This window comes from Peromyscus eremicus, chromosome 3 (genome assembly GCF_949786415.1).
Source record: "Peromyscus eremicus chromosome 3, PerEre_H2_v1, whole genome shotgun sequence".
Taxonomy (NCBI): Eukaryota; Metazoa; Chordata; class Mammalia; order Rodentia; family Cricetidae; genus Peromyscus; species Peromyscus eremicus.
This window is the reverse complement of record NC_081418.1, coordinates 119241385-119250240: the sequence shown is the minus strand read 5'-3', so window position 1 is coordinate 119250240 and position 8856 is coordinate 119241385. Positions and strand designations below refer to the sequence as shown.

Here is an 8856-nt window from a genome sequence, read left to right as displayed (position 1 = left end):
AGCAAAAGCAAGGGATGGAAAAACAGGAACATGTGGGGAGGGCCACCACAACTTAAAAAATTTGCATCCTATTAATATTTATTGTCAGTTAATACAAAGTTATTACTTGTGGTCTATGCTTTATTTAATGAATGCAAATATTGAATGGCACTTGGATTAATTCTGCTTTTTATTTTTAAAAAATAATTATTTTATTTTTATTTTTTTTAATAATTGATTTCTTGTTTTATTTCTTTTTTTTTCCCCCCTTTTTTTCAGAACTGAGGACCGAACCCAGGACCACTGAGCTAAATCCCCAACCTTATTTTTGAGATTATAATGTAATTACATCAGTTACCTCTTCCTTTCCTCCTTCCAATCTCTCCCATGAACTGCCACTTTCCTCTCTTTCAAATTCATTGCTTCTTTTCTTTAATTGTTTTTCTCTTCTATTTTTGGGATTAATATAATTACATAATGTCTCCCTTCCCTTTCCTCCCTCTAAATGCTTTCATATACCCTTCCTTGCTCTCTTTTAAATTCATGGCCCCCCTTTTCAGTAATTGTTGTTACATGCATATATGTACATACATATATATATGTTCCTAAATATAAATTGCTCAGTCTGTATAATGTTACTTGTATGTATGTTTTCAGGGATGGCCATTTGGTATTGGATAACAAATTGGTTGTGATCTTTCCTAGGGAAGACTGTATCTCCCACTCATACCTTGGCTGCCTGTAGTTCTTTGTGTAGTGGCCTCATGTTTTCCCCCTGTTCATTTAGCATGTCATTGTTGTCCTTGTTTAGTTCATGTGTAGGCAGTCATGTTGGTGATAATTTGTGGGTGTAGATTCTGACATGGCTTGTAGACACAATCTCACAGCAAACTCCTCAATCCTCAGGCTCTTACAGTCTTTCTATCCTATTTTATACAGTGATCTCTGAGCCTTAGGTATGGGAGTTGTGTTGTAGATGCATCCACTGGGACTGGGCTCCACAATTCTGCATTTTGATTGGTTGTGGTTTTTGTAATTGTTTCAAAGAGAAGTTTTCTTTTTAAAAAAAATTTATTTATTTATTTTTATTTTACATACATTGGTGTTTTGCCTGCATGTATGTCTGTGTGAGGGTGTTGGACTCACTGGAACTGGGGTTACAAACAGTTGTGAACTGTCATGTGGTGCTGGGAATTGAACCCAGGTCTTCTGGAAGAGTAGCCAGTGGACTTAACCACTGAGCCATCTTTCTAGACCCTGAGAAGTTTTCTTAATGAAGGCTGAGGACTATACTTCTCTGTGGGTATAATGATAAATACTTAAAATGTGGTAAGGGATTATTCTGGGTTAATAAAGTGATGGCTATAGGTTCTCCTACAAGATCCATGACTTTACTAGCCCTGGGTAGTTGGCTAGGTTTCCAGTACCAGGTATGATTTCCCTCCTGTTGAGCAGGTCTTAGGACCAATTAGAGAGATGTTGATTATTAGCAAGGAATGTATGTCACTATTGAACTTTAGGGTTATTGTGCCATGCTGGTCATTGTTATGGTTCATAGGTGTTGTAGCTGGGTAGGATTGTTGGTTGTTTCCCTCCTTTAGAAGCCTGAATGGAGTTTTTATCTACCATGTAAGCTAGCCTTCAGGGAGGAGGTTTTCAGATCAGATCCAGGATGAACTACCACAGCTCTGTGAAGCACAGGTGGAGTAGAAATCAGGAGTGCTACCTTCTTGTTAGTGAAAGCAAAGTGCTCAGAGGTAAAGTAACTATCCTAAATTCCATCTCTTGGTAATAGAGCCAGAACTGAACCCAGGGAGTGGTTCTCATTCTTTGGTTGGAAGCAGCTCACACAGTAAAGGGATCCAGTTCAGCTCATGCAAGTTCTTTGGACCTTGTCATTGGCTTTCTCTAAACATCTGGGTTAGATTGGCAGAGGTTAAATTCTCTGGCTCTAAAGAGTATGTGACTCCCAGAAGTTGCCATGATGTATCTTTGTTGTCTATGAGCCTACAGTGTGGCAAATGAAGTCAGATTCATCACCTTCCTGCCTCTCAACCCTATACTCTTAAGATTTGGTCCTGGTTTCAATTTGCACTTCTCTGAGACTGGATTCTGATTCTGATGCTCACATCTGCATCATCACTTTTCTCTTCCTTTTCTTTAGCTGAAATTCTTGTTTCCTCTCTCCTCCCATCACTGTGTTTATTCTACCAACAGAGTGCTAGAACTCTTTGTGCTAGACTGTGATATTCTCTGATACCTCCTTATTGCCTGTGCTGGTCTGCAACTCTAATTTAGGCTGTCTTCTTCGCTTTCCTGTCAGGCTCTCTAAATATTAGACTTTTTTTCCCCATACAAGATATGTAACACATGTTAATCCCATGCTTACTGGCCTTCAAGTAGAACAATCAGACATTGTTTATATTAAATCCAGCATTACAGTATTAAGTTTCATTGTACAATTTTTCTGAACAAAACTTGTTTCTGGTGATTCTCCTCTCTCTCTTCTCCCTCATCCCACTTAACCTGACTTGTATTCTTGAACTTTTATCTTGTGTTGTATTTGTTCTCATGACCTATGCTCCGACATGCCTTCATTCCATTTCTTGAATGTCAGTGTTTTCTGCTACTGGACCATCAATCACACAAACCCTTACTTAATCTATTTACTTTTTTTTGAGTAAAAGCTCATGGTCTTATTTTCTTCATAACAAAATTGGCTTAGAACGGGATCTGGCCCTTTCTCTTCTTATTGCTTCCAAGTTCACAATGCTTGAATCTCTTACTAGCCAGCATCCTCTTAGATCTGCAGTTGGGCTCAGCACACTCAAATCTCAGCACAACCTTCTTTGTAGTTTTAACCTTTTTGGGGAAAATAGGCTTTGTCTGCCCACCACATACACTCTGTTTCCTGTTATCACACCGCTTTCCCTGGGCATACCAAGAATCCTTGCCCTTCTTGTACTGTGTCAAGTTTGTGAGGTTGGTGCTTGCCACATTTCTAGCAGAATGTCCCTCAGGTCTTAGGAACATTCACTATGTTGGTGAGAGTGCTATCAGCACAGAAAGTGATCTGTTTACTTTTATTTTCACTTTTCTCTCTCAGATCTCAGCTCAGGAGAGCCTTCTCTAAACCCCTCAGTCCTTATCAGCCACTCAACTAAACTTGCGAATAATTCCCAATCTCTATTTCTATTGCTATTGACTTAAATTTTTTTTGTATGATCCTGTGATTCACATTCGCTTCCCCCTATTGGTGTTGGTTTTACCCAGGCAGGGCTTTGTCTAATTTCTGTTGTTTATGGTTTATGTCTGGAGCTTGGCACATAATCTTTCAGTGAATAAGCACGTGGGCATATGAAGCAATACAGAGTGAAAGTCAGAGCTGGGAGTACATTAGAGCCCTGTTGGTTGGTGCCAGCTTGGAAACACAGGTGCATATTAACTTCAGTTAATGAATGTCCCTCACCTACCTTGGAAAGCCATCTGCTTTTGGGACCCTGATTTTGGAGCATTGAATATAGAGCAGCCAGAGAGGAAGGGGTTGCTTCACCCACAAGACTATCATTCATCTTGTCAACCAGGGATTCAAGTTTTAATCTTGACTTGCTACCAAAGGCCAAACAATGTCTTGTTCATAGGACGAAAAATTATATTATTATAAATACACGTTTAGAACTTCTGTGTTTTAGTATGCATATCCTTGTTTGCTCTTCATAATGACTGTGGTGGAGTCAGAGGTTGTATCATAAACAGACGATATAGTATCTATGTCATATAGTCTATACTATTTACCCAAGTCATGTTCTAAATAGGTAGTTGTATAGGGACTTAATTTGGGTCTTCCATCTTTGATCCAAGATCTATCTCGCCAACACAAAGTGTCCATATTATTTGGGAACAAAGGGTCCACAGTTGAGGTAAATGACAGACACTGGTATAGGCTGTATATAATAGATTATGGCAGACTTTGAGAAGGTAAGGAGTCTATTCTACATTGAGGGATTATATTACACAGTAATCTAGGAACACCCTTTCCTAGTTACTGACTCCATTTCTTTCTTATACCATTGCAGTGTAGTTCTTAACTCCCAAATCTCTCTTCTAATCATTAAATTCTCTCTCTAATAAACAAACCTCTACTAATTACTTTCCACAGATTTCAGCTGCATGGTTTTATGTGTGCCTTGGGTGTTTAAATCTACTTTGTGGTAACAGTGAAACAGGGCATCATATCATTGTTTTGGTCCAGTGTCTTGAAAAATGCTATCTCTTATTGCAAGTTTCAATTTTATTTCATAGCTTTTTATAAAGGATCATCTGACACTTCAAGTCCCTGAGGAAAAATATCTTAATTATTTTCTCATCATAAATGAATTTAATAAAGTATATGGAATAAAATACAAATAGCCTACATCCCATACTCTAGTGATAATATTTAGTATAACTCATTGCAGAGAGGTAAAAAGTACTTAAAACCTTACCAGAAGTAGTTTTATAACATTTTATCATTTGGTTATAATATAGTTAACCAAGTAATAATTTCTTGACAAACCGTTTCTAATATTTCATTATAAAATGGTGTTAGACACACATCCTTGACCAAGTCTCTAATTATTTTCTTATGGTACTTTCAAAGAAGTTCAATTTTCAGTTTCATAGGTATGAAATTTAAAACAGCATGCTTCAAAAAGTCAAACATACAGTTGGAAACAAAGTAAAATAATACTAAAGTTTCTACATAAATATTACACACTTGTTCTACCTTCACAAAATTATCTAGAAATGCATTATAGATCTATGTATAAAATTCCAATTTATGAAACTTCTGGGAGACAACACAGGAGAAGACCTAGATGGTGGGACTTTTAACTATACCTCCAAAGACATAGTCTATGAAAGAAGTGTTACTATGCACTAAACTGTAGTCTTCAGCTCTGCCATTGACACTGCAAGAAAACGAGAATAAAATGTGTTGAAGATATTTGCACATGACATCTCTTGATAGAGGTCTCTTATCTGAAAGGATAAAACATTATTTTTTTTTGTTGTTCTGTTGTTTTTGTCTCACTATGTAGCCCTGGATGGCCTGGAACACTCTATGTAGACACGGCTGGCATGTGCTACCATGCCCAGCTAAAAGCATAAGGAATTCTAAAACTTCAGTAATAGGATAAGGAACAATGCCATTAGACATGGGAAGAAACTGAATAGAGGACTCTAGATGGCAGCTTGTGAAAATATAAAACACTGGCAGCATCAAATGCTGTGAGGAGGTGGAGGACAGTTGTCCTTCGCTGGTGGTGCAAGTGCAAAGCACTGGCGGATATACAGCCACTTGGGAGGACAGTGTGGCAGTTGCTTACAAAATAAACTTTTATTGTGTGATCTAGTAACCTCATCCGTTGGCATTTACCACCTAAAATTGATAACCCAAGTCCCCCCAAACCACCACATAGGAATTTATAGCCACTCTGTCTATTATAAAAGTTTGGAAGCAATTAAACTGCTTCTTAGTAGTTAAGAGGATAAATTGCAATATATCCATATGATGAGTGATTTTTGGCTTTGTGTAGAAATGGGCTGCTGTGACATTAAATGACCTGGAGGAGCTTCAGATACATCTTATGAGATGAAAGCAGCCAGTCTGAAAAAGCTACATGCTGTTTGATTTCAACTATAAGTCATTCTGGTGAAGGCACAGCTTTGAACATAATGAAAAATATTAGTGATTTCTGGGTTTGAGAAGACGGTAGTAGGATTAAGAAGAACACAGGATTTTCTGGAACAGCCATGTGATTCTGTGTAACGTAATGGTGGGTGCACGCCATTACACAATTGTCAGAATCCATAGGATGAACAACACCAAGAGCAAGCCCTGATGTTAGCCATGGACATTATGGTATAATAGTGTATTAGTGTTGGTTCATTGATCGATGCAAAGGTACCACTCTTGTGCAGGATGTGGATAGTGGTGGAGACTGTATATATGGGGAGTAGGGAGCATGTGGAAATTCTGCTTTTATTTTGCTTTGAACTTAAAACTGCTTTAGAAAATAGTCACACACACACACACACACACACACACACACACACACACACACGAGAATACTGTTTTCCTTTCTGTAGACCTGCTCAATAGGAAAAATTGTATTTTCTCATTTTCTCAAATCTGATTGTTATAAGATTTATACTATCTCTATTAATTTTCCAGCTTTGTGAAGTTTTACCAACGAACAGATGAAGAATCTAGTTCATGTTTTGATCCCTTGCCACTAGATCCTTGCCATTTGCTGGATAGATGGCTTTCTTCTTATCTTCATTTGTAGCATTGCAATCTACAGCTGATATCTTAATTTAAATGTATAGTGCTCCTTGGGATATTAGTGTATTTGTCTTTTCTTCTGAGTCCTTTTGCTGTTGCTGTGGAAACCATCTTAAGTAGGTATGATGGAGGGAGGGCGAGCATGCAGTAATTAAAGCAGCACTGGGAAATAAGGGAGGAGATGGTTTACATATTTTTAGTGAGGTCACTTAAAAAAGAGATGGGATGCACTGACATAAAAACTACCAGTAAATATTCTTTCTTGTTTCTTGTCTCAGCTTTCCATGGTCATAAGGAGGCACAAGGTCCTCTAAGAATACCCAGAGAAAGTTCCAGGATAATCCCCAAAGTATATAAAGCTAACACATTTGATTTTACTGTAGGTCTCTTAAATGTAGCACATTACTATAAAACATTTCTCTTAGTTTTTTTTTTTTTTGCTACTCGAATAATTTCTATAAAGTATTGTAACAGTTAATTTGGCCATGTGCTGACAGGTTGTCCCTGAGAGCTTTCTTATGGAGTATGGATGTCCTTTTTCCTGGCTTATTCTCTGTTTCTGATCTCAACTTGGATACATGGATGACTCACACCTGTAGGTCTAAGCCAGCCTATTAAGCACTCTCCTGAACTGGTGCTTCAAACTTAGGAAACTCAAACCTATCTTCACAATTTCTTTCCTGAATTTCTTAAACTTCAAGATTAAAGTGAATGGCACTAATATCAAATAATTGTCCAAGCAAGAAAATTGAATGTCAACCTTGAATCTTTTCTTTCCTTTGTCCTATCATAATTAGTCTTCAAGTTCTACTGATGCTCCTCAATATATTTTTGACAATTTCATATCCTTTCTTCTGTCTATATTGCTGCTACCCTTACTGAAATATCCATTGTTTCCCAGTGGGATCACTGCAGCCACTGTCCATCTTGTTTCTATACTTTCCATGTTACTGTCTTCAAAGCCATTCACTGAACTGCAACCAGTGTTTGTTTTAAGAAATCAATCTGATCAATGCTATTCTGACATTTAACTCTATCTATCTATCTATCTGTCTGTCTGTCTATCTATCTATCTATCTATCTATCTATCTATCTATCTATCTATCTGGACACACAAACATATGTACACATATATACACACATTGGTGATGTGTTTACTAATGTAATTAGCCTTATTTCTTGCTACAAAAATTTATTTTCCTTGATTATATTATGCTCTTTTGCTTATGAAATGTCACATAGGCTATATGTTTTGCCCAGAAGATTCCCTTTACAGCTCCTTAAATGAGAAATAATTCTCACTTTTTGCAACTCAGCTTGAACTGGATGCCTTTCCTTGATTCCAGAAGTTTGGAAGAGGCACCATTCATAGATGTTGCCAGGAAAACTTTTAATCCTTCCACTAGGGTGCATTTCATTCTGTGAAGAAATTCTTATTTTCCCAATTGATTTATGAGGCTGTGAGTTCTGTCTGTATCAGTGAATATACCCAAGCAGGTGTAAACATGTTGTATGAATAAATATGTGAGTGGCATGAAAAGACTCCACCCAACACTTATGTAGAGAGTTTTTGTGGGAAGTAAAAAGCAAAAGCAGGAGCAATAAAGAAAACACTTATTACCTGAGACAAATTTCCAATTACTACTTGTATTTAAAGGTAAAAAGACACAATAATTTACATTCCCTTCGACTTCCCACATATAGGCTTCTTGATGTAAATTTACTTCTATAAAATGGAAAAATTTATTGATAAAAGCAATACATGTATTCAACCCATGACTGTAAATAGGGTGAGCAAAGGGGCAGAAAGTCTAAGCAATCTATTCTAGAAATAGTCGGGACTAGCCTCAAGCTCCCTTGCCTCCCAGTTGCTTTGGAAGAATTAAACATCCACATTGCATGTTATGAGCAAGCCCACCTGAGTTCCCAGTTTAGGCTCATGTTCTTTCAGGACTGGAAGGTAACACTTAGTGCATGTAGGACATCAACAATAACAAAGGATTAGTTACTTACAAGGCAGACATGGTGTACTTCCTGGGAGACTCTAAAACAGGTATCTGTGGGCACAACTGATCATGATTGTTTTAGTCAATAAAAACTTAAGAAGGGAACAGTAGTGCCCTGTTTTTAAGCATGTATCTTTTTTCCCCCTGAGGTATGTTTAGTATTTGTTTTATTTCATGTCCTTACTCACACAAACTCAGAGGCTGCCCTGAGAAACAGCAGCATTTCACATCTGCTCTTCTGTGTCTATACAATCTTTCATGACTTAAACATTTTGAAACCGTCCGTGTGGTATTTTAAAGTCTTGCCAAGTTGAAGGCTTTAAACAATTCAAATTGGTTGTGTGTTTTGTTAGGAGAACAGGGTAGCCTTGACTGGCTGATTAAAAAAAAGCATATAAATCAAAATAGCTTGGTGCTTTTTTCCTAAGAGTTCTGTGATTGTTGACTGAAATCATCCAGACTGAGTTCTTCACCCAATAAAAACAAAGCCCATGAAAAATTTTATATTACAAGATGGAAATGACTTTAAAAAAAACCAAGAAAATT

At 37.3% G+C, this 8856-nt stretch overlaps 1 pseudogene; it reads right to left on the bottom strand.

Moving 5' to 3' along the window:
• Positions 1 to 2700: 2700 nt before the first annotated feature.
• On the bottom strand, positions 2701 to 7722 carry LOC131906467 (large ribosomal subunit protein eL42-like; annotated as a pseudogene).
• Positions 7723 to 8856: the final 1134 nt, after the last annotated feature.